The following is a 27,857-nucleotide window of genomic DNA, read 5'->3' on the forward strand; positions in this document are numbered from 1 at the left end:
GAACAATGTTACCATTAGAAACCATTACACTGTATGCAATAATATTCTGTTTCGCCGCTCTCATCCTGACGGCAACAATTGGTTATTATGCATTCCTGACGAACTTGTTAACAAATTAATCTGGTATACTCATTTAAGTTACGTACATTACGGAGCCAGAAAATGTTTTCTTATACTGAGACAGAACTGTTATTTTGCCAACATAGAGAAACGTATTCGACGAGTTTTAGCGTCATGTAAAATCTGCCAGAAAGCTAAGTCAGATACGACTTCACATATTCCTCCATTACATCCCATTGTACCTATTAAATTGAGACACATGGCCGCTGTAGACATTTTTGGTCCGATTCCCAGAACTAATAGACGTTTTTGCTACATCTTTGTCGCTGTTGAACTCACTTCAAAATTTGGTACCTTCACTCCGTTACGCAAAGCTACTGCTAAAACTGTTTCGAAAGCATTTGTAAAACATTTTTTATTTCATGTAGGGCATATGTTGAAAGTAATTTCCGACAATGGATCACAGTTTCGATCTGCTATATGGGCACGTATTTTGCGAGCTAGAAACATTTCTCCGATCTATATATCCAGGTACCATGCTTCTTCGAACCCTTGTGATTAATGAAAGAAATTGTAAACTGTATAGAATATACTGCCATAAAAAACATATTGATTGGGACACATACATACTCTCATTCCAGGATGTGTTTAATTCCATACCAAATGAATGTACTATGCTATCTCCGTCTGTTATACTGAAAAATGTTGAACCACCTAACAAAATTAAAGAATTAGTAACTTTTCCTACATCTCGTCGACTACGACACCATGAAATAATTGACATTGCGCTGAACAACATCAAACGTGCCGCAGAGCGCCGGAGAAGACAGCAAAAACAGGTTTGTATACGCCGTGACTTTCACATTGGACAGAAGGTATTAGTACGTACACACTATTTATCCAACAGAGGAAAGAGTAGATGCAGTAAATTTGAGCTTCTATACGCAGGTCCATATTGAATTCGCAGCATTCCTCACCCCAATGTAGTACACGCCGAAACTTTGAGAACCAGAAAAACCAAAGGAAACCACCACGTCTCCAACGTCAAACCTTTTATTGAATGAACATACTTTATGATTTATCACACTGTAATGCCATTTCCTAATTTTTTTATGACCACTTATGCAGTTATATTCACATGAACACTTACTGATGATTATCGTATTTCTTCTTGGCAAGTGCCCGGCAAGGTAAGGTTAGCAGGTCGCTTTTCTTGTCGTTATACATCAGACCGTGCATATTTTTCCAGATGAACTTACACATTTTATGACCACTTATGCAATTATATTTATGTGACTACTTACTGATGATTATCGTATTTCTTCTTGGCAAGTGCCCGGCAAGGTAAGGTTAGCAGGTCGCTTTTCTTGTCGTTACAAATCAGACCGTGCATATTTTTCCAGATGAACTTACACATTTTATGACCACTTATGCACTTATATTTATGTGACTACTTATTGATGATTATCGTACTTTTTCTTGGCAAGTGCCCGGCAAGGTAAGGTTAGCAGGTCGCTTTTCTTGTCGTTACACATCATACCGTGCACATTTTTCCAGACAAACTTACGTATCTTATGAATAATTATGCAATTCTATCTAGAGACATATTAATTTTATTAAATTCTCTCTCCATTAAAGTCTACAATTCTCGCCTCTATTAACTACACAACATACAAGCTGAACACAAAGAAAGTCTTTTCTTGTCGTTATATATCAGACTGTATACATATTTTCCATTTTTCATGTATGTATGATTGTTTCCCTGTTTTGTTTGAATGCTCTATCAAATATTTAAGATATAAGAAACACCAGTTGACTTTAACATTTTGCCTTATGATAGCTCAACATCGTTACTATTTTACATTTTTTTTTTTTTTTTTTGCTGCTACATTGTGATATTCTGTCCACATTTTTTGCACCTGCACACTGTCTTTGTTTTTGACGTATTACGTTTTCTGTCATGCTATGCTGTATGCTCAATTATGTTACTATAAACCAGTTTTTATTTAGTGGGTATATGATGTAAATGCTAGACATTAATCTTTGTTCATCATTTTCAGAAAGAAATAACGTGTAAAAGAAATAAATTAAACAGAAATGGGAATTTCACCTTCGGAATGAACGATAGAAGATGCAATACCTCGTCACGAAGAGTAAATGGATCAGAATTAACAAGCATTAACAAGAATATACTATACACATCGTAGAATAGCAGTCTTAACTAATTTTTTTCTTTCAGAATACGAGGCTATTGATGCAGGCTGTCAGACAGAACTACACATCTTAGTTTTAGTGATGAAATATGCTAGAAATAAGGAATAGTTGTATAATGAATAATGAAGTGACTTTTTTGCAGATGATAATGAATGGTGATGAATAATGATGAAGAATATGCTAATATGGATAATGAAGTTTTTCTTTATAGGTGATGATAATAATAGAGTTATGATGATATGGATAATGAAGCTTTTCTTTGCAGATGAGGATAATGTTGAAGTTTATGTATTTATGCTATGTAGTTATTTAAGTATTTGTTGCAGTTCATTTTGAGAGTATGTCTTATGTCGCATGGTATGATGACTGAAGGTTTTTGAAAGGACAGCTAGAGAACATATATATTTTATACACATTTCACTACCTGTTAATTCGAAGTTCACTACTTTTCAGCATAATATGCGTTTCTTCTTTCAGTTTAATAATCCATTTTGTATTTTTTGCAGGAGAAATTATTCATGAAATTAATGTGCTATAAGCAGTTGGTCATTAAACCTGTGTCATTCATAAATGTGATCACATATACTCTATTTGTTTCATAACCTTGCTACAGCTGACTCATGACGAATGACGTTACACATATTCATTTGCAGCAATAACTCAAAAGCAAATATTGTTATGCCCAGTAATTAATTATCGATCTCAACGCAATGCATTGCTAGCACAAAAAAAAGGAGAGAGTTCTGAGTAATTCTGAGTAATGTTTCTAGTCACAGACGTTGAATAATAGTTACAGTATGTTACATTTTCAATATGTTCTATGTCACTGGAATTATCAGTTCTGAGTAATTTGTCATTTTAATTATGAATTCTGAGTAATACTGAATAATGTTTTCTAGTCACAGACCTTGAATAATAGTTACAGTATGTTACATTTTCAATATGTCCTATGTCACTGGAGTGATCAGTTCTGCGTAATACTGAATGATGCTTTGTAATAATGCATAAATACTATGCCCATAATTTCTGTAAATAATATTTTGTTATACTCTATAAATGCTATGCCAATAATTGACTCTCATTTTGAATGATAACTTCTGAATAATACTGAATAAGGTTTTATAAAAATATAACAATACTTTGTAACTGGTCAATGAGTGCCAATTATTATTTTAAATATGTCGCATGTCACTTGAATGATGAAAAACGTTTTGTACTATTCAATACTTGCTGTATGTTTTGTAACTGGCCAATGAGTGCCAATGATTACTATAACTAAGTGAATTTGGTTAATACTATGCCACTCATTAGCTCCTGTTTTGAATGATGATTTCTGATGGTTTGTAACTGGTCAATGAATGCCAATAATTATTTCAAATATGTCGCATGTCACTTGAATGATGAAAAATGTTTCGTACTATTCAATACTTGCTATATGTTTTGTAACTGGCCAATGAGTGCCAATGATTACTATAACTAAGTGAATTATGTTAATACTATGCCATTCATTAGCTCCTGTTTTGAATGATGACTTCTAATGGTTTGTAACTGGTCAATGAATGCCAATAATTATTTTAAATATGTCGTATGTCACTTCAATGATGAAAAATGTTTTGTACTATTCAATACTTGCTATATGTTTTGTAACTGGCCAATGAGTGCCAATGATTACTATAACTAAGTGAATTATATTAATACTATGCCATTCATTAGCTCCTGTTTTGAATGAGGACTTCTGATGGTTTCTAACTGGCCAATGAGTGCCAATGTTCTCTGTACACAGATTATTTATGAACATTATTCTGTAATACTTCATACATGGTACAGAAATGTTCAGTAACTGGGCGATGAGTGCCACCAATTACTCAAATCAGTTGTTAGACTAGTGTAATTCTCAATGAAGACTAGTATGTGACTTAATGTCCTTCACCTTCTGACCTAATTACCAGAAATTACTGCAATATCCGTTTGTCCTGTCTATCCTCATGATCATGGAGCACTATATTTGGTTTTTGCACTAATTCTACGTTGGTGTACCTTACAAGAACGTGGTGTGACATGACATGCTGTCCACCAACTTGAGCGATGGAGATGTTATTATGGTCCCACTGTTTGGTGTACCTAATGTACTACCAAAATGATAACATGGAATATTATTACGACATTTCAGTGTCTTGGCTACACTGATTAATACTTCAAGGAAAAGAACTTCAGATTGTCTCACTTGGTGTTGTGCTTCTGTAGAAAGATATGGACTTTCAGTGCAGCTGCGTGCAACCTAATGTGCTACAACCATGATGCAATCCTTCCCATTCCTTTCCTAGTTCTCGTAAAATGGTAAACACTTATACAATGCGTTTAAATTCTTGTAAAATGATAAAGACATATACAGTGCGTGTGCACTTCATTTCATTTGTTAACAAGATCAGTTTTCCTAAATATGCTAAAGACTTATACAGTGCGTGTGCACTTTATTTCACTCAATGATATGTTACGTAAAAATGCTAAAGACTTATACAGTGCGTGTGCACTTTATTTCACTCCTCAATATGTTTATTTGTTGTAAAAATGCTAAAGAGTTCTACAGTGCGTGTGCACTTTATGTCATTTGTTAATATGATTTCTACTCATTCCATATACATTTTGTGATTTGCTGATATGTTCTGAACTACAGTGCGTGTGCACTTTTGTCATTTGTCAATATGATTTGTACTCATTGCCTATTCATTTGTGATTTCCTGATATGTTCAGTGCTACAGTGCGTTTGCACTTTGCCATTTGTTAATATGTTTTGTATTCATTGTGTATACATTTTGTCATTGCCTGATATGTTCTGTACTCAGTGCATGTGCACTATATTTTATTTCATGTTCTGCACATATATATATATATATATATATATATATATATATATATATATATATATATATATATATATATATCTGTGATAGTAAAGTTAGTTAATTAAGAAAAATTTGTTGCTCATAGCAAGTCCAATTGACTCAGCATCGCAGCCAAATTTTTGCCCCCCCCCCACCCCAGTGGAGGGTTATGTAAGACGTATGCGTTGCCGGCGATGGGCGAGGCATGACAGAGTCTCTGACCAGAGAGTTGTATGTCGTTAGTTGTTGCTTGTCGCTAGTCTGCGCTTGTCTGCGCGTGTCGACGGTAGTCTTCAGTAGTCTGTGTGAGTCGGCGGGAGTCGGCGCGTGTCGGCTGTCTGCTCTGCTCGGGACTCTGGTCAGGACTCTGGAAGATGAGTATTGTTGTAGAAGGTAAAGAAGCAGCCTTGCGCATATCTAGTAATGTATATTAATTGTCATTTAATTTCTTTCAAAAAAACGCCCCAATAATAATTTTTATAATATAAAGTAACTTTTTTAGAGAAAAGCATTCATTTTAATTTAAAGAATATTTCCAATGCATGATCATTCCTTCCAAGAATCCAAAAAAAAAATATACGCCAGCATTGCACGAAGCTGTGTCGAAAAATTTCTACATAAGAGCAGATATATTTGCAGTTTTTATTAATGTAAGAATTTTTCCTTTTTTTTTTTATTCAGAATACAGGGCCGAAGGGCAGCGCTGCTGTCCTCATAAAACTTATCAGGTTACTGTATATTTTTTGTTATTTCCGGATTTACGAATTGAATTTTGTGGTTACATTAAATGTGAATGCATTTCTGCACGGAGACTATAAATGGGAATTAATTTTGTTCAGAGGTTACAATATTAAAAAAAAATTCATTTTATTATTATTTTTGTGGGGACGTTACACTTGGTTAATGGTTTCACATAAAATTTTGTGGGGAGGTTACAACCAGAATACAATAGATGTCGTTTCCGGTTTTCGCTTGAAAGATAATCGCTTTGGACATGTCCCCAGAAGTATTTTGACCCCAACTGGAGTTATTGAGTGTGGGTAAACTGTCATAATATGCTTTCCTTATTTGAGCGTTTTCTGTTCCATAATCAGTGTTTGTCTTATTTCGCAGGAGCTTCCCTTCCTCGGGATTTGGCGAAGTAGATCTATCCAGTAGTTCCTTCCTGGTACCTAAGCAATAATTCAGCTGTCACGCACTAAGAAAATATGAATGGTAGATTATTGAATTGTTCGAAAGGCCCAAGGTACTCAACACACGGTGTTTGCTGATTCGTAGCATAGGTACAGATGAAGCCTCTAAATTGTCTAAAAACTCCTACCACAATGTTTGTTTCTAGTTGAAGTCTTGAAATTAATGTCTCCTTAATTTTACGTTTCACTAGGAATCTTTTCCACTATGCGCTAGTAAAGATAGAAGCATTGTTTGATATTATTGTAGCAGTCTTATCAGTCCTTGGGATGTAGTCATTTGCTATCCTTTTAATGACGCATACTGCAGAGCGTAATCTTACCCTCCCACAAATCACCATTTAAGTCACATTTCTTGCACAACTCTTGAAAATTACGAGAGGAGTAAGATTACAAAAGAAGAACTTCTTTATTTATCTTCATCATCTCGTTGTTGCTGACGCTGCTCAAAATCTTGTCTCGGAATACTTTCTTGCAGCTAAAAATTTCGATTTCTTAGGTTCGTGTTGACAAAACAACTGTTGAAGAGTTGCTTATTGCTATGAATATCATTTATTTGATCCCACTCTTTTAAATCGCACTGACCTTACAACTTCCACGTTCAAAAAACCAACAATTACCTTGTTGTTGACAAGTTTAACAAAATACGTGCGTTTCCATCAGCGGCATGGCCACCACTACTTTCATTCTGCCGTCCTCACTATATTCCAAAGAGTTAACAAAGCAAAAGAGTTTACAAAACAAAAGACGAATCATCGCTAAAATAAATCATTATTTTATAAATTAATCCAGAAATGAATTTAATAATTAGCGTTAGATTGTGTAATTGATAATATGACCTTTAAGTATACCAGAAATTTCTTAGTTTCAATTATTCTTAAAACAAGAGTAATTTTAACCATTAGTACTTATCAACTGTAACACATTAATTCTTTTTAATACATTTTAGCTTGAAATATAACACATCGTATACAAAATCATATGAATTCTTTTAATGAAACAGCTGAGATAATTTTAACCTATGCGAGATTCGAGGTTATACATGGTATCGGTTCTCTCTATATAAAAAAAAGGTTATGTTAGAGGAGGATGATTCATTACAAGAGGTAGTTTTTGTTGCATACCACATGATATATTTAGGAAAAGTACAGCATTTTAGTACACACTGAGCTTGAGTCAGTGTGCAGAGACATCAATGGACACAATTCGTAGCTGTTTAATAGGCAATATTGGATGTACACTCGATTGACAGCATATGTTCAATGATTTGGTATCCTGACAGATTATGAAGACACTTTTGTAGTATCACTAATTCTGTTGAATAAATTATTAGACATCACATTGGCAGCAGCAGCTTCAGTATCTAGTATAGCTGTAGTTATATTTCCCACTACAGTGTTCACAAGCACCTGAACTAGGTAATCATTCTGCTCATGACACATGTTAATTTAAGCACACATCTCATCTCTATGACCTACTCCATCATTGTATGACAACAGGTTACCAGAACCGAAATTGTTGGCCTCTTGTGTACATTATCAGAACGTAGCAATGAAGATTAATCATTTCTTGAACATTTTGCACCACCAAAATGCCCCAATCTATGACAGACTTTGATTCTGTTGCACAAGGCTGTTGATTTGAGGTCCCACCAGTGTCACTAAGCAGCTGTTGCAGCAATCGATTTTTCTCCCTTCATTTGCGATGTGGTACCTGGCAGAGTGGACTGTCCAGCGCTGTTAATACCATTTGTTTTACAATACTCACGTATCAAATAGGTTGAGTCAAATATGAACATGAAATCTTCTAAGTTAGTTTCAGGAACATGTACTACTTTAGCTTTGGTATCTAGTGGTAGTTAAGCTTCAGAAGTATGCAGCATATTGTGATACTTCTGCCCGGAGCCTGCTTCGCCGACTGACACCGCCAGTGCCCCAAGAGAAAGTATGCCGCTTCTCTCCCGAGAAGCGGACATTGGAGCAATTCTGCAATCACACATGGTATAGCAAGGCGGATGCCCTTGCCTTGCGTAAGAATGGACAAGTTGCGAAGACCCTGGTGGACAATGAGAAGCGTGCCAAAAACTTATAGAACCCTGCAGCTATTAGGATGGAACGTCAAGAATGCACACGTGAAAGCATGTGAACTCTTCTGGTCTGGCGCAGTCGTTTCAAGTGTCTTATAAAGCAAGAACGCATGGACAATTCCTGCACCCTACAGGCACTGGGAAGAATGTACACAGAGCGCAAAAAATTCGCACAGGGAGGCGTGTGAGATTTTTTTCTGGGCAGTAAGGTCATTCCTTATAAATCACATACGCCAGCAAACTCTGAGACGGAGCCCAAACATGAGTCTGTCCAGGCCTCGCGCAGAGGCAACGGTAACAAAGAAGTGCTGTACGGCTGCTCTCACAAATTGGGATTGATGGAAAACATCGGAAAAACTTGCCATCAGCGCAGGTGAAAAGTGAGAAAGACTCAAATTCCCGAGTCACACATCATCCCACACAAGATAGGAAATTTCCACCCTCCACGGAGAGGAGTGTTCATTAAACGGCGAACAGTCATTGAGCGGCATTGTAAATTGAGTCCGCCAATGAAAACGCAGTGAGAGTAGAAAATTTCGAGGAACCGTTGAGCTGAGAAATTGACGAGAAGCGAAAGCAAGAGAATATAGGGTCTCTTCCATCCAGCTCCTGCATCCATCTATCGACACCGTGACGTCACAACTTTCGACAACCAAAGACTAGCAGACAACGCGAGGATCATTCCTGGGCTTCGCCGCAAAGCCGCGATTAGCGATGAGAACAGCTGACTCGCACCGTATAGCACGGAGGCGACGCGCCGTACCGACACAGAGCCTGCCGCCGACAGCACTACACGACGAATAATGGTGAGACGATTCGTCTCCCCTCCTTCCCCTTAGTAACTGAGTTATATCCATGGCCAGTCAAATCGGCCCTGAGATTTGTAATTCTGTTTTAATTTGTGTAAACCGAACAGAAATACATTTCTTCATGTTTTAATCATCTAAGCAATCAGTTCCAGTCACACCTAAGCAGTCAGTTCCATTCATACATCAACCCCGTAATCTCATAACCTCCTGCGTTTGGTTCAGTTTAACTACTGACTCCACTTTGTTGTTGGTTCCCTGCGTAGGGCGAGCTCATCGTAATTTTCATGTTATATGACGTTACAAACAATTTCTCGAGCTAACAACATATTTGGCGCCCAGCATGGGACGATCTCGTTGGTAATTTTCATGCTATATGATGTCACGAACTATTTTTCGAGCTCACAGCTCCGACAGGCACTGGTGCAAGAATGGGAGGCTGTACCACAGCAAGGACACCCGCTCGTCCCAGTTTCAGATTTTGTTCAAATCTTTTACTAAGTATTTACGTTAACTACCTGGTAGTTATGTAGAGGCTTTGGATTGAAAACTTCTTACATGAACCTTTCCTGTATACATGTAGACCAATAGTTTGATAAGAAAGTCTTCTGAAATGGTTCATATGACCGACGGCACTCGGCAGTTTGTCTTTACATAGTGCTACTTCAGCCTCCATATATCCTGTAGGAAATTGTATTTCCTCCAAAACAGTCCCTGACTTAGGTACATGATTTTATGAAAACTGGGTACATGCTCATTTTATCAGGTGAGAAGATGTGGAACTGACTATGCCTCGACTTATGACCTCAGCAGTTGAGTCCCATAGTGCTTAGAGCCATTTGACTATGCCTCAGCAGACTTTCCTCTAAACGAATAGATAACAAAGTAAAAGCTGTCCCCATCCCACACTCAGAACCTACGTTTCCATTAATCTCTGCCTCTTTCTCAAATTCCCATGTTGTAAATTCATGAGAAACATTCTGGCTTTGTGGGTAAAAGTTGCTGAACAATTTGTTTTAGGGAGAACCCACTTCGTCTGTTAACATACTATACGAATGTCGTTGTAAGCACTTTTAATTCTGAGATTTCGGGTTTCAGAGCATCCTGAATAGATTAAAATCCTGTTTTAATTATATGTGATGGAAATTTGCATTCACCATGGGTTTCAAATTTTTATCCAACTACAATATGCCTGGATTGTGGAATGAAGTTCTCTCCTTCAGCTAGTGATTCTATCTCGCCAGTTGAATGTCCTACATTACCAAATCCCAGATCGGCACGTTCGCTGTCATTGGCATGAGATTAAATATCACTGTCTTCTATAGGTTCCATATTTATAATTTCTCCTAATTTAACCATACCACATTTGGCTGAAACCATGCCACAGTTGGCTGAAACTGGTGTAATAAATTTTGTTTCTGTTTAAACAGCAGTATGAAATTAATACTGACTCAAAGTGTGAATTCTCAACAGGAAGTTAACGATCCAAAGAAATAAGAGAGTATTGCCCATACTGCTCATGAAGTAAGCCATCTTGTTCCCGCAGTATTATCAATATTGTAATTTATTAACAAATTTGAAAAACGAGATATGACATAGATTATAGGCTCTGAACTACACTCATGCTCATAAATTAAGTATAATTGCAGAATGTGGTGACACACAATGTGGCACAACACAAATCTGGAGCTAATAGCATAGGCACATAGGGAACACACACGACACGCATCTGTAAGTCTACAGTACTGGTAATAAGTTGAGGAAACTGTCCTGAAGCACATGTGCTCAAAAGCAGCTGCTGGGGTATAGCCTCCCATTCTTGCACCAGTGCCTGTCGGAGCTCCTGAAGTGTCGCAGGCGTTTGAAGACTTGCAGCGCTACGTCGACCGAGAGCATCCCAAACGTGCTCCATGGGGTTTAGGTCTGGAGAACAGGCAGGCCACTCCATTCACCTGATATCTTCTGTTTAAAGGGTACTCCTCCACGATGGCAGCTCGGTGGGGCCGTGTGTTATCTTCCATCAGGAGGAAGGAGGGACCCACTGCACCCCTGAAAAGGCGGACATACTGGTGCAAAATGAGGTCCCAATACACGTGACCTGTTACAGTTCCTCTGTGAATGACATGCAGGGGTGTACGTGCACCAATCATACTCCCACCCCACACCACCAAACCACAACCTCCATACTGCACCCCTGAAAAGGCGGACATACTGGTGCAAAATGAGGTCCCAATACACGTGACCTGTTACAGTTCCTCTGTGAATGACGTGCAGGGGTGTACATGCACCAATCATACACCCACCCCACACCACCAAACCACAACCTCCATACAGGTCCCTTTCAAGGACATTAAGGTGTTGGTATCTGGTTTCTGGTTCACGCCATATGAAAACCCGGCGAGAATCACTGTTCAGACTATACCTGGACTCGTCCGAGAACGTAACCTGGGACCACTGTTCCAGTGACCATGTACTGTGTTCTTGACACCAGGCTTTACGGGCTCTCCTGTGACCAGTGGTCAGTGTAATGCACCTTGCAGGTCTCCAGGCGAATAAAACATGTCTGTTCAGTCGTCTGTAGACTGTGTGTATGGAGACAACTGCTCCAGTGGCTGCAGTAAGGTCCAGAGCAAGGCTACCTTCAGTACTCTGTGGCCGTCTGCGGGCACTGATGGTGAGATATCGGTCTTCTTGTGGTGTTGTACACTGTGGACGTCGCGTACTGTAGCGCCTGACCATGTTTCCTGTCTACTAGAATTGTTGCCATAATCCTGAGATCACACTTTGTAGCACATGGAGGGCCCGTTCTACAACCTGCTGTGTTTGACCAGCCTCCGGTCGCTCTAGTATTCTAACGTCATCAATATTTGTTCTTTGAGCCATTTTCAACACAGAGTCACCATTACCACATCTGAAAATGTCTGCACACTTACTCGCTGCACCGTACTCTGACATGCACCAACACACCTCTGTGTATGTGGACTGCTGCCACCGCCACCGTGCGACGACCACAGGTCAAATGCACCACTTTGTTATACTGTGAGGTGATTTATACCCACAAACCGCCCACCAGACCGTTGTTTCACCTTGTAACAGCATTATGCTTAATTTATGAGCATGAGTGTTTGTACATGGTTGACAAAAAGTTTTGTAACTCACATTAGTGGAGGGATAGATGATTATATTTTTACCTTCTATGTGGCAGTATATTTCAGATGCATGGCAATAGTCACACTAGAAAAATTGTATTTAAACTATTTTATGAAATTATAAGTTTTCTTTTGAAATCTATTGTTTGATTGCTTTCCTTTTCCACATCAGGTTGTGACACTGAAAACGTATGTAAAAAATTAAAAAAAATATATAAGTAGAAGCTTTAGTTACGTGGCAAAAAAAGTCGTACGTGCCAGAAACTCAACAAAATTACATTTAGGTCCTGGTAAATGGTCGGCACTTGAAGTAGCTCCAGAACCATAAATGGTGCTTATTTTTGCTTCAAATGAAATATTATACTCAGTGGCTTTAGCTAAATGGATGAAAATTAGCTTCAGGCCAAAAGGCAATTGTTGGTGATGAATGACTGCGTAAGTAGTTAATGTGCGCACAAAAAAAGAATTTTTTGTGAAAAGATAACTGAGATTTGAATAAAGAAGTAGTCTCGACTTTTTACTAATGAAATAACTAAATATTTGGCACTTAATACTCTGTGGCAGTAAACAAGCCACTTCCAGGTTAATTTAATGCTCAGAAGTTAAGTATGTGGTTTAATTAAAACAGGAGAACTGAGAGATTTGTTGTTTTATAGCATAAAACAAGTTTAAATACAATATTCCAATTATTACTGACAAAAAATATCTAGTGCAAGTTACAGTTCTCCCTGATTTCAAAGAACCAGGAAGAAAAGAAAGTACAGTAGATACGACAATGAAAAATGCTCCAGATTGTAGAGCATCTCAAAGAATTTATTCATTTATCATCAATACACCTCTACATGTGAACCATTTATTGCATGAAGAATATCGAGTCTACAGTCAATTTCTTGCCAAGTTCTTTGTAACATTTCCTCTGTTACTGTCGCAATCGCGTTAGTGATACGATGTCGCAACGCACGAATATCGTCCACTTTGGTCGCAACCAGGCGGCCTTCATGAATCCCTACATGAAGAAATCAAGTGGAGTGATGTCAGGTGAATGTGGTGGCCAGGCAATGGGTCCTCCGCGTCCAGTCTAACGATTGGAAAATTTCCTATCCAGGAACTAGCGAACAACAATTGACCAATGCAGTGGAGCTCCATCTTGTTGAAAAATGATGTTGGGTTACAAGTCTTGTATCTGAGGGTACACAAACTGCTCCAACATGTCTAGATACACTGATCCATTTACTGTTTGTTTCGCAAAGAACTGTCCAACAACTGTGTCGTGCATTTGTGCGGACGAGACGGTTTGTTTAGGGATATCACGAACATGTTCGATGTCAACGTGCGCATTTTGTGAACCCCAAATCCGATCATTATGTCTATTAAACCTTCCTGAAAGATGAAAGGTTGTCTCATCTGAGAATAAACATGTTTCCAGGAAGCTGGCATCCATATCAATATACTGCAGCATATCCACAGCAAATTGTTGTCGGTGTGGTTTGTCGTTTGACGTGAGATGTTGGAGAATTTGCACTCTGTAAGCACACGTACGAAGACGCTGGTGAACTACGTGATGCAATGTTGATTGAGGTACAACAAGTTGCCTAGATGCTTGAAGAACTGAGTTACGTGGGCTTCTGAGAAACGTTTGTCTTGTCTGACGTCCTCGACTGTCTCTTCTGAAACTCCGTAATGTGGACCGCCAGAATGTTTCAGAACACTTCCTGTTGCTCGAAACTTCCTGTACCATTCCTTAACTGTTTTCACATCATGTGGATAACATTCATACAGACTACGATAATTTCTTTGCACAGTAATGGGCGATTTTGTTTCTGCAAACAACACTACTGCTTGCACACGCTGCTGTGTAGTCGCCATTTTCACTTTATGCCATCATGCTGCACTCTGGCGACGATATTTGGCACTTCAGAGGCTGGAATATGAAATCTTTGAGATGCTCTACAATGTGGTGCGTTTTTCACTGTCGTATCTACTGTGGCATTTCTCTCCTGGGTCCTTGAAATCAGATGCCAGAACAAGAAGAAGAAGACAAACTACTGTCACATATTTCACAGAGAAAATATATATCAGAGACTGACGACTATTACAACATCCATGTGTTAAAGCTATTGCTTTTTCCCAGACTATGCTTTTATGTGGGTACAACCAAAGGAAATAGTTTTTTCTGTTTATTCAACAGAATCGAGATAAACTTGCAATTATTTCAACAAAATTAACAGTAGTAACTTTTATGTCGCAGTCCATTGTTAGGAATGTCATTTGACATTGTTACTATCATGTCCCTTCAGAATTATTTAATTAGACCTAAGAGCTCACCATTACCTCTTTGTCATATACATGTTGTAGGATCTACTGACAAGTCTGTCAGTGTATGTTACATCCGAATGCTCTATGTATCTCCCACGTCCAACAACTCATCGAATAAGCGCTTTTAATTCAAAGCAAATCACGACAAAACAAATCAAAAAAAGTGAATAGAGGAAATGAAAATTTCCACAATACGAGGGACGAGAACATGTTTTCACCAGAGAGTAGTGCAACTTCGATTTGAAGATTATGGGGAACAAAGTCGGCCTTGTCTTTTTAAAAGAGCCCTCAAGATATTCTCCATAATAGATTTGTTCTCGTTAATAGATTTAGAAAAATTGTGAGAAACATGTATCAGGAAAGCGTATGAGAACCGCCGAATCCACAATGACGAGTTAAAAGTTTGTGACGTACGAAGGCAATCAGAAGTGTGTGAACGTGCAGTTGAGCAATAAGAATATGTTTCCTGGAGCAGCCCACAAGATAGGCCTGTCGTCTAGTTGAGCTTGTGTCCCTTTCCGTGGTCCACTGTGGACTTTAGTCTGTTGCGATTATCTTTGCCACACTAATACCGCGAACGAATCAATGTAGTAGTATTACGGCCCAACAGCATGTAATTTAACGAGGTTACTGTCTGACATTTGCAAGGCCAGCCAATTGCTCTACTCTCGAAGTTCGGAACTTCCTTATGCATCGCCCTTTAGGGCCGACCAAGCATTATGGTATCTCGTTCAACATTTGCCTCTGTTTGCTATGTACAAGTTAAGCACTCCTCTATAATGCGCATAGCAGAAACGGCCATTGTTGGGGCCCTGCCAAGACTATATTACCCCGTAATTCTAATCTACATGTCATATGTTGCTTTGTCTGTCTTGCAAATTTCATATCAGTATTTGCTGGCCGTAACATGTTCATGCGAATTATATGTAGATAGACGGAATGTTTCTCAAGAATTTACGAAATCGATATCTGAGAAAAACTCGCAGTTTAATGGAAAGGTGGATACTGAATTAAGAGTTGCAAGGCAAAAGTCTAGTACTAAAGTATCATTGGATAATGATGTTTACATATAGTCCAGTAGAGCATATTTCTCAGTGCAGAATATTTCTCCGGACGGCGGTACATTCCTCTGAGGCGTTGTTCCACACATGTTACGTCGAGTTTAACTCGGAAACTTCTTTCCGATGTCGGCAAAGTGTATAATAATAGAAACGTCACCCAGGCGCGGTTTGTGTGTTCACCTGTATAGCTAAAATACATCTGTATACATCTGTGATCTACTTTAGTAGTAATCAGAAGTTCGATTAAGTGGATATCGTTTTCGTGTATGGCGAATGTGGCCAAACAATTGTGTAGTTGTGCCTTTGATGATATTCACCTGTTAACTGTCCATTGCCTTCAAGCATCTTCTCTGTCCGATTTATGATATTTACTAAATTTTGCGTATTTTACGTACCACTGTGAGACATCGTTGTATTTAGTGTATTATTCTGGCATGTATGCATTTTTGGTCCATCTGACATACTACTTTTCTTCCAGTGATGATGGTTATAAAAACCGAAACCGGTAAAGAGTAAGGCAGAATCTGTGGAGCCCATGGCTGTAAAATTGATTTTCTTCAAAAAGAATTTTTTAACTTCAGTCAGGAAATAACAAGGTAACACGTTTTCTCTTATGACTACAACTGTTTCTTAGTGATAATGGGCCAGATGGAAACGCTCAAATTTGTTTTCCTCTCAGCTTTTAGCGACCGAAACGTAGCGTATTTTCAGTGATAAAAGATATACTTAACAATGATTAAGTGTAGTTCGTACATCATTAATTTTTATATAAATGTAAAAGAATTCAATATATTCTGTAAATATGGCCCATGTAACTTTGACTGTATGTAATCTATATGTAAAAGAGTATGTTTTGGTCAAATAGGAGAGTGTAATATATGCTAATTTTTGTTAAGAGGGAAGAGACAAATGAAAAAGACAGTTGAAGTAGTTCGTGGCAGTGTACAGTTTGGCAGAGGAGGCATAATGTTTTCTTATTGAAAAATAGTGGTAATTTTGGGGAAAAGAGATTGCTTTCTTTGTTATTAATAGTCATATGGTGTAACGTGGAGAAGAGAGTTTAGTACGGAGACGGCGGAAGCTGTTTGAATGTGCTGAACCGGGCGAAATGAAGAAGTACCCAGCAAATTACGACCAAGGAAGCATTGTTGCTGTAAAATAATAAAATTTAAGAGCAGATCAGGATTTCTTTCGAAATTATCAATGGAGCAGAGGAGACAGAAACGGGAGAAGATGCAAGTGGCGAAATTCAAGAACGGAAAATTCAGCAGTAGATGGACGCGCAGGAAAGAAGAACAGACGAACAATCAAGCAGCGAAATTACGAGAATGGACGAGTCCTCATCACAAAATGGAAGAATATCCTCCACTAACAGAGACTGCGTACGAAATTAATAGGAAAGATAGGACAGAATAACACAGTGTTAGTACAGACGGGGATTACAAAAAGTGACTATTTGTTGATCTCCGTATTTTAGAAGTGCACTATGAATTGAGAAACTGTTTCCTAAATTACTTATTGTGAGGATCAAAGCACATGTTAAATTTGACAGTAAAATATTAATGAATAGGCGCCCACTTTTGTCCTTAAACCTGTGTCCGTATACCTGCCCAGCACATTCCATTCCTACTTCTTTTCTAAAAAGTTTTAAAACTTTTTACCAGCAAAGCTTACACAGTAGACGGTGCACTGGAGCAGCAGTGGGGATTAATTTCATTTATCTAAATCAGTTTTTTCATCTTCAATAGGACTCTTCGCCATCTTACCGTCTTTCAGGGGAATTCAGATCATCTGACGTCCTATGGCTGTTGCAATAGACAATTGCCTCAGAAGACGCATCTTGTTAGTTGAGGAACCAAAGAAAATTGTATAGGTATACGTATTAAAATGGAGAGATATGTAAACAGACAGATTACCACGCTGAGGTCGGCAACGCCTATATAAGATAATGTCTGACGCAGTTGTTATTTCGGGTACTGCCGCTACAATGGCAGATTATCAAGATTTAAGTGAGTCCGAAGTGGTGTTATAGTCGGCGCACGAGCGATGAGACACAGCATCTCCGAGGTAGAGATGAAGTGGGGATTTTCACGAACGACCATTTCAAGAATGGACCGTGAATATCACGAATCCGGCAAAACATAAAATCTCCGACGTTGGTGAAGCCGGAAAGAGATCCTAAAATAAAGGAACCAACGACGACTGAAGATAATCGGTCAATGTGACAGAAGTGCAACCCTTCCGTAATTTGCTGCAGATTTTCATGCTGGGCCATCAATAAGTGTCAGCGTGCGAACCATTCAACGAAACATCTTAGATACGGGCTTTCGGAGCAGAAGGCTCACTCGTGTACCCTTGATGACTGCGCGACACAAAGCTGTACGCCTTGGTGACCCCGTCAACACCGACATTGGACTGTTGATGACGAAATATGTTGCTTGACGAGTCTCCTTTCAAATTGTATAGAGCGGGTGGACGAGTACGGATATTTAGACAGTCTCGTGAATCCATGGACCCTGTACGTCAGCAGGCTGGTGTGGACTCAGTAATTATGTGGTACGTGCAGTTGAAGTGATATAGGACCCCTGATATGTCTAGATACAACTGACAGCCGACACGTAAGTAAGCATTCTGTCTGATCACCAGCATCCATTCATGACCATTGTGCATTCCGACGGACTTGGACAATTCCAGCTGCACAATGCGACACCCCTCACGTCCAGAAATGTGACAGAGTGGCCCCGAGAACACTCTTCTGAGTTTAAACACTTCCGATGACCACCAAAATCGTCAGACACGGACATTATTGAGCATAACTGGGATGCGTTGCAACGTGCTGTTCAGAAGAGATCTCCACCCCTCATGCTATTATGGATTTATGGACAGCCCTGCAGGATTCAAGGTGTCAGTTCCCTCCAGCACTCCTTAATACTAAAGTCGAGTCCATGCCACGTAGTTCTGCGGCACTTCTGCGCCTCGCTGGGGCCCTGCACGATATTAGGCAGTTGTACCAGAGTCTTTCCCTCTTCAGTGTATTTCGATGGGGACAGCCATCATTTTCGACACATCGATGACTGTTTACATCGGAACTAAATACTACACACCAGTATTCATGTAAAGATAAATGACAGTCAAAACTATTGAAACCGAATAAGTTATTTCAGAGCAATAAGAATATATCCAAATATTTTCGATTTCACTCTCAAAAGCAGAATCTTCTCGCAGTCAAGTCTTTGTCCCACTACTTAGCTCAAGCAATGAAATCATACTTACTTGAAAGCAAAGTTTAAAATGGAATGTTATTATTTATTTCAACTTTGCAATTTACATATAAAAATTCATTCATTGCATCACTTAAGCTAAAATAAAATTAATAAAACTGACTGTAGTAAATTTTGTTTTTGACTGACACGATTTAAAACACTTTTCAGTTGTCATTTTATATACAGATTGCTCAATAAGTTTCGATAGTTCACTTTAATTTATAAATTCTCATTTCTGCACGCTAACTGTATTGTAAAATAGCAATTCAGTGGCAACAGAGAAATATTTCATCTGCCTAAATCGCTATAGAAAGCTTATTGGGGTTCTACATTGCTACTAGAATTAAGTCACCTGTCAGAGGTAAAAGCAGAAATGAATCTAGCCACGAGTCGGTTAGGCAAAAGTATTTGTCTACATGTGAAATATTTTGACGAAACAGAAGTATGTATGATGGTGTCAAGTTATGAGTTTTTTTGACAGTGACGTTGGCCCAGCGATAGCCTGGCAGCCCGTCAGTACTACTCATTTCGTTAAAAGTATTTAGTCAGACAAATATATAAATTATTTCCGTTTTAATATGCCAGTGGCTATTTGAGAAAACAAAGCTTAGAGACTGCAATGTATTGTAGTTACAAATGGCTCTATAGCTGTGAAATCGAATTTTAAAGCTAAGAGACGACTAACCGCGTACAAAAATTATTGAAAAATTGAAGGTAATGTAGAACCCATTTTATCAACAGACAAAATAATTGAAGTGTTTATTACTTAAGACGAGAAATGCTCACGTTTCATCCAAATATTGAACTATCTGTAGAAACAGAAACGTATCAAATCAAACAACTTATAGGAATATTATTCAGCTACAGAATTAAAAGAGGACAAATAACAATTACTGCAGTATAGGCAATTGAGTGAAACAGATAAGATGTGGCATGTCCGTTGTAAATGATGGTATATGGGTCCCGGAAACGTCCCCAGAGAAAAAGCCCTATGGCTAGTGTATATGTGGTATGTGGACCTATGCTACTAGCTCTAACTCCGTCCTCAATGCTATCACTCTAGTAAAACTACTTCGTCGAATGATAAATGCCAGATTGTAAATTTTGATATGGTAATCGATCTGATAAATAGAGTGATTATTTCCACCGTGTACAAACTCAAATGTTTGATCGATGAGAGGATACGGAACATTAAATATCTAATGACTTTAAGTCCGAAAATGCATGGTTTCCATGCTAGATACCATTTATTCAATCATACTCTTGGTTGCAGAGACTGCGATCTAATCATGCAGCCACATTTTCTGTATATATGGTTCATCCTAGAGGGTGGTACTGTTCCTCATACGTCATGTCCTAGCTCCTCTCATACCATAGTAATTGGTATTGTTGTGTCCGATTCATTTCTCTTGCTGATTCACTTTGTACTGGATGTGATACACCCTTGTACAAGATGGTTCCGCATTCGAATCGAGAGCTTGCCTACATGGTGTTTACGACAGCGTCGTTTCAGGAAGCAGGAAATCATGAAGGATGTACACCAAATATTCGGACACCAGACTTGGAGGAAAATGTCGGTACCAGGCCGTTGGCCCGGCAGTACACGGTAAGCCAGACGACCGTGTGGAACGTTGTCCATGACAACTGTTAACACCCTTATCAGCTACAGCATGTGCAGCGCTTACTAGCGTAAGACTTCCCAAATTAGGAGCAATTTTGTCAATAGTTTATTCAGCAGGCAACCAATATTCCAGGATTTGTGTCATCTACCCTACTCACAGATGAGGTCACCTTTACGCAGAGTAGTATCTTCAACTTTCATAAGAATCATCTGTGGGATAGTATGCAGAACCCCCACTGTATGGTGACAGCGAATCATCAGCATCGGTGCAGCAGGAGTATGTGGGCTGGGATAATTGGCGACCGTATTTAAGGACCAATCTTCCTTCCACGTCTCCTAACAGGCCTTGAGGGTGACTTTACCTCCCCTGCTGGAATAAGTGCCATTGATGATTCGAAAGCTATGTGGCTGTTACATGATGGTACTTCAGCCCACTTCGCCGTTAACTTACGGACGCATCTCATTCGTGTCTTCCCAGGTAGATGGATAGGACGAGGAGGTCCAGTTGCATGGTCTGCTCGTTCACCGTGTAAGAAACTTTTTAATAATTTTTTTAAACACTAACCTACAGAATTCTCCCTGACAAGAACAACTAAACTTAACTATTCATTTATTAACCACAATATACAAGCACAACGCAATCTGACTGTTATAATTGACACATTGACTTCCAATAATTAACACAAAAGAATTGCCATGAATGTCAAGAAATCTTAACAATAAGACAAATCCAAAAAATATGAAATTAAACAAATATGAAACTACCTCCAACTCCGTTAATTGCCTAAACTCATTACAGTCACGAATCCCGATAGTGCCAACACCATTCTTTTTCATAAGTCATTTACCTCATAGAAAATCTTCATAACACGAGCTACAGCAACTATATCCAGCAGAATAAAAAGATTCTAACTGCTAAAGACTCTAGCTACTAAGAAGCATATGGTTAGCAAAAGAAAGATTTTGTTGAAGAACAAACAATGTATTTAGAAAATTTTACCTTATTCATGTGACATCCAGTTCCAAAAATTATGTAGTTGTCAATAAGCAAGCATTATCAACCAAACATTAAAAAAATGGTTCAAATGGCTCTGAGCACTATGGGACTTATCATCTGAGGTCATCAGTCCCATAGAACTCAGAACTAATTAAACCTAACCAACCTAAGGACATAACACACATCCATGCCCTGGGCAGGATTCGAACCTGCGACCGTAGCAGTCACGCGGTTCCGGACTGAAGCGCCTAGAACCGCTAGGTCACCACAGGCGGCCCAAACATCCATACTCATACATTTTCTTACGTATTTTCTTATATACACATCATTTCATCTCACTTCACCATGCATGTCCTACCATTACAGAGTCTCCACTAAGAAAATCATGTCTATGCACTTCTCTTTCCACTTAATAACTGCTAGTCCATCCATTCATAGAATCTCTTGCCGAGGAAGCAGAACGCTGTCAGTGATATCAACACAGTCTATACCGCTGCCAGCATACAGACAGGTTACTTGCAAGCAAATCCCAAAACGTGCGATTTCTGGTTATGGGGCCTTCTCAAAAGTATCGTGTATGCAGAACCGATGCCAGATGTGGAGACATTGGATTGGCGTATACTTTTCGGATGAAGCCTTACCGATGTGCACGTGTGCGACAGGACATGTTACTGCTCGTACATCATGCATCCTATGGGGCACATAGAAACCATTTTCAACACATACTGTGAGTGTGGCTGAATGGCACAGCGCGTGTTAGGCAGCAATCTCTGTAACCATGTATGATTGTATGAATGGTCTCTAGCATGGAAACACGAGTCTCAGGATGTAAGTTCATTAGATATTTTTTGTTCTGTATCCTCTCATGGATCAAAACCATTAGAGTTTGTACACGGTGGAAAAAATCACCCTTTTCAAGACAGTGTGATACAATGTATATACGATATTTAATTGTGTAAATGATATAGTCTAAAGGAAAATGTTGCTACTGAAATTCCGGTATTTAATACTAGTGTACAAAATATTAAATTTACTATAATGTTTACAAAATAAATTTGTGGTGCAATGTTTGCCGCTGTATGATAAAACACAACCAAATACCCTTAATGCAATAGTTAAAACCACGAAAACATTCAAACGAGTCACAAGCATCTGTCATTTCTATAAATAATGTAACGTAATGGTATAATTTAATAAGGGTAATCGGAAGCTGGTGAAATGTGATTAATGTGGCTTTGAAGCAAGATAAGCGGGGAAATTACACTTACATATTTATATATCAAGAACGCAGTTTCTTACAATCCTTTGACTTGATTTGTTCTCAGTTTATATTGTAATGAATCACTATTTCAGTGTTCTGTCGCAATTACAACTGCATTAGAATGCTAGCAAGCTGTTTCGCCTAAAATTCACTTTGTTTTTAACATGTGACAATCAGAGAAATGCTTGTAATACTTGAAATTCGCCACTGATGAACGAGTAGTTTTCAGGCGATAGCCAGTTTTAGTTGCTACTAATAGAGTAAAGGAAGTGGACCAATCATATATATGTACTGTGAAATAAGTTGTTTGTGAAAACTGACACATGAACGTACAAAAATTGTAATGTTAAAACTAAGGCGTACAAAGACACGGTTGAAAAATTTCCCGACAGTATTCCAACACTGCACAACCGTGTTATAAAAACTAACAACAGTGCAAAAAGAGAGGATACCTGAAAAACGAGGAAATAGACGGCATTTTCAGGTACGAGAGAAAATTGAAAATAATATATCGCAACAGCAACATCTCTTGTATCGAGCTGTTTTCAGATGTAGAAAACAAGCAATATTGTTAATATATTTCATTACAAACCACAGATGATGTTTTATTTCCATTTGGTGACAAAAATAATCATTGTGTTGTAGCTGCAAAGACGAATTTGAAATGCCTAAAATATTTTCATGAATAATTTCAGAAAGCTGTAGGCTTCTTTAAGGAAGCTACTATGCTTAACTATGTTATGTCCATTATTTTACAGGTATTACGAATTATTCATCTTCTTTGCAACGATTCGACAGAGAAAGGTAAGTGAGTAGTTCAGAATAATTTAAGGTAAAACATTAGCTTAAAAAACAAGAAAATGTAGAAGATGGGTAACCTCCGAGACTTAGATTTTTGATAAACGCATTGCTGCCTTGCAATCTGTGGATTACAGTTATTATTCTTTTGACTGTAAATATCGAGTTTCAGAAGAAAGCATTTTATCACATAATAATGTATCGTTATTGAAAGTAATGCTATATCCCCCCCTTGAATGTTAGAAGTTAAAGACATCAAAAGCAGTCAATTTGAGCATTCAATTACGTAGATAACAATGTTTGGACCACTAAATTGTCAGATGCAGTTTATTTGGCAGATGCATTAGCATATTATTATTCATGATGGGTACTGGGAACGAAATCGCTGTGTACAGACTATCGTTGCAAGTCTTCTTCTGTCTCCTCAGTCGAGCGTTCGTTAAGAGAAACAGTGTCGGAAAACCGGAACGATGCCTTCAAATCCTATGATTTACGGACGACAAACTGAAACTTCCTTTTGACTTGAATACAATAAGTCCTTATACGGTTAACATACATACAAACAGAACACCTTGGAGGACTAAAGATAGGACATTCGCATTCACAGGCCATGTATATTTGTATGTGCTGCAGCAATGATCAGCATTTCAGGCTCCTCGGTTCAGCAGGTGTTCTGCTGCCTAGTAGGCACAGGGTCCGTGTGATGGCATCAATGCGTATAACATATGACGCTTACAATGTGCGAATGGCGTCCTGTGGCATAGCCATCCACGTTACGTTCACCTGGTTCCAAAGTTCATCTGTGTTGGCTGGCATTGCTTCACAGCGCTGCACCCGTCGTTTCACTATACACCACACATTTTCGATTGACGGCATGTCTGGTAACTGGCGGGCCAGGGTAAAAGGCTTACATTGTGTGACACCATGCAGAAACATGTGGTCGTGCATTATCTTGCTGAAAAATGGCGTCTGGGGTCTTGTGCTAAATGTTAATGGCTACGGGTCAAAGTATGTCATTCACGTAGGTCTCTGTGGTCACAGTGCCCTTCACACGCACCAACTGTGATTTGTGGTTGCACACAATAGCATCCCACACCGTCAGGCCTTCAGTTGTTGCTGTATGTCTGGTGCGAATGCCGTAACGCGACCGGCATCGGAGAATGTATTCAAGTCTTGACTAGTTTGACTTACTAGGAGTATCTGGAGTGAAAGGGTGTTCCTGCGTCTCCTCCACAATACGCACTTGATGGCTCTGTTGTTGTTGCCAATTCGGACGTAGTCCGCAATGTGGTGTTTACCTGTTGCCTGTGTTTGGGGCAACAGGTGGTGCACGAATTATGAAATGGGCTATTATTTACTTCGAAATTGGTTTTACCACTGATCTTAATGATTACCATTTCGGTTCATACTAAACCTAAGGCTAAACCTGTAATAATATGATTGCCACCTAGTGCAATGTGACAAAATATGTGCATTTTCTTGTCTGCTTTGATTCGTAGATCAACCCTGCAGCACTGCGTCGTTGCCCCGACAGTCATAGTTTCGCCCTATTGTACCCCTTGCACGCTTTAGTCGTTTCTTTTCCCTACCGTCATTACTTCTTTCGTGTTGCTTCTAGGCGATATAAAGAAGCACTGACAGTGGCTATCGGGCTGTTTCCTCTCAATTATATGGGATAATAACGTTTTAAACATCGGATGTGAGGAAGAAGCATCGACTGTGCTATCTGGCTGTTAATTCGCAGCCGGCCGCGGTGGTCTAGCGGTTCTAGGCGCCCAGTCCGGAACCGCGCGACTGCTACGGTCGCAGGTTCGAATCCTGCCTCGGGCATGGATGTGTGTGATGTCCTTTGGTTAGTTAGGTTTAAGTAGTTCTAAGTTCTAGGGGACTGATGACCACAGATGTTAAGTCCCATAGTGCTCAGAGCCATTTGAACCATTTTTTTTGTTGATTCACAGTTCTATGGGAATTTTAATTAGCTTCGACACCTCGGTCACGATTACCAAGCGTTTTTATAGGTAAGCTCAGTCATGGTGCAATATTTTATTAGTTGTGGTTTATACCCCACACCAGCCCCTGAAACACAAAGTTGGCCCTGTGCTCCATAGTCCAATCAATGTATGTGTTCCTCCTGTTATTTTTATTTTATTCATTTACTACTGTCTTTAATACGAAATTATACCAATTTGTAATTTCCTCAGACTGCCTGAAGATGCCTAGGACGGGCGAAACGCGTCACAAGTGAAGACTAAATAAACCCACCTTGTCCAACGAAGACTGTTTTTTTCTGCATCTAAAGATCTATTACGGATGCTGTAACTGTGGCACCGCGGTAGCTATGGAGTGGAGTGATAGAAAGTGTTCTTGGTTGGTTTCCAGTACATTACATGAAATAATTTCTCGCGAATACTGGTCGGTTACTTTGCTTTTAATATACAGAGAACGCTCCTATGCGAAATCGTGAATATTTTCACAAGTTACCTTGCTTGCTGATGTATTTCAGGATTAAGAACAACCTTTTGGAGTTATTCGTACATGAAAGATGACCACCATTGTACGAAGAGTACTGTTCAAACTTTTCGTAAGTAGTAGATTTTTACTCAGTTTCTGTCACCCAGAAGAAGGTTTCGTTGTGAATACGGGTGGTTACTTCAGCTCGCTACATAGTTAAGTCTCTGGTTAGGACAGTTTTTACTTCATTAATGTCATGATCAATCTCGTCTTTGGTAGTAACCTGGAAAGGTATCAATTATTTGTTAGCCATCGGTATCATGACCTTTAGTTTTGTATCTAATTTTTCAGTAATTTCCGCGTTTTATCATACATCTACTTCGAAAAACAGTAGGAAAATTTGTTTTCTTAAGCATAAAATCGTTCCTGTAACTTTATATCGGTCAGTATTGAGACTGATAACCCTTCGTACATCTACTTCGAAAAACAGTCGGAAAATTTATTTTCATAACCATAAAATCGTTCTTGCAACTTTACATCGGTCAGTACTGAAACTAATAGCCCTTTTATTTAATTGCTTAACAGAATTCTCCGTTTCAGTCTGAGCCATCTGAAGCGAACAGGTGTCAGATGATAATTGCTTAACTGCTTGCGGTAGACTTTTGTAAGCCTCATTAAGTCCTGATATTTTGGTGGAAATACTAGCAAGGCTGTTGTTTATTTAAGTGGCTAATCCGTTGTCTCGTTCATCAACAAGGCGTCTCCTTCGTTAAATTTGGCCTGGTTGGAGCAGATTAATCTTGTGCTAATAATTTGAAATATATATTCATTATAGCTTCAAATTCTTCAAATAATTCGGCCAGTGGCCTTAACTTTTTGTCTGTTTTGGAAGTACTAGCAGTGAGTGCGACTGGGTTCCAGTTCAGTTTCTATAGAATCGGTACCTGTGTCTCCCATTGTCCGATAAGCCATATTGTTATTTCCGTCATGAAATTCTGCCTCGTTATTATTTGCCGATTCCATTTTTGTAAGTTTTCCAATTTTTATGAAATTCTGCACCTCTCTTGCTTTCCAAGAATGTGGACTGAAATTTAATTTAAATCAAATGAATGCACAAAATTCAGTGCGCGCAGTTATAAAAACAAGTTCGACTCTACGCTCGCGCTAGCGAGGTCAGCTATTTTTACATAACTCTAAAAAACAATGTAGTTTTTTTAAATTAAGATCACAGAACAATAGTTTGGAATGGGATGTGTAACCATCCTCTGTATCTTTCAAGACTCATAGCCTGCAATCCTCGTTGGTTCAACGATGATATCCTTACCTGAAATTCTTGGGACGGAACTTCTCGTAATTTACAATTGTAATTTCTGCACTTTTCCTTGGTTGGCCCTTTCTTACTATTATGTCTCTATCCGTAGACGTATTTTATTTGGCTGTATGTTGATGTACATGAAACAAAAACGTACAATTTTAATTACATGCAATGAATATTTTACCACGAAGCCCTAGGAAAATGTCACTAACTGAAATTTGCCCTCTATAGGGAAAGTTCTACAATGGAACAAATCTCCAGCTAGAAGAAATTTAATTGATTCAATGTTCCACGTGCGTGTTTTGTCATGGCAAGAAGACGCATTCCAATCATGGTGGGATTTTCATTGCGTCCTATAGTCGGCATTCACGCCATTTATAAGAACCT

Source organism: Schistocerca nitens, chromosome 2 (genome assembly GCF_023898315.1).
Source record: "Schistocerca nitens isolate TAMUIC-IGC-003100 chromosome 2, iqSchNite1.1, whole genome shotgun sequence".
Lineage (NCBI taxonomy): Eukaryota > Metazoa > Arthropoda > Insecta > Orthoptera > Acrididae > Schistocerca > Schistocerca nitens.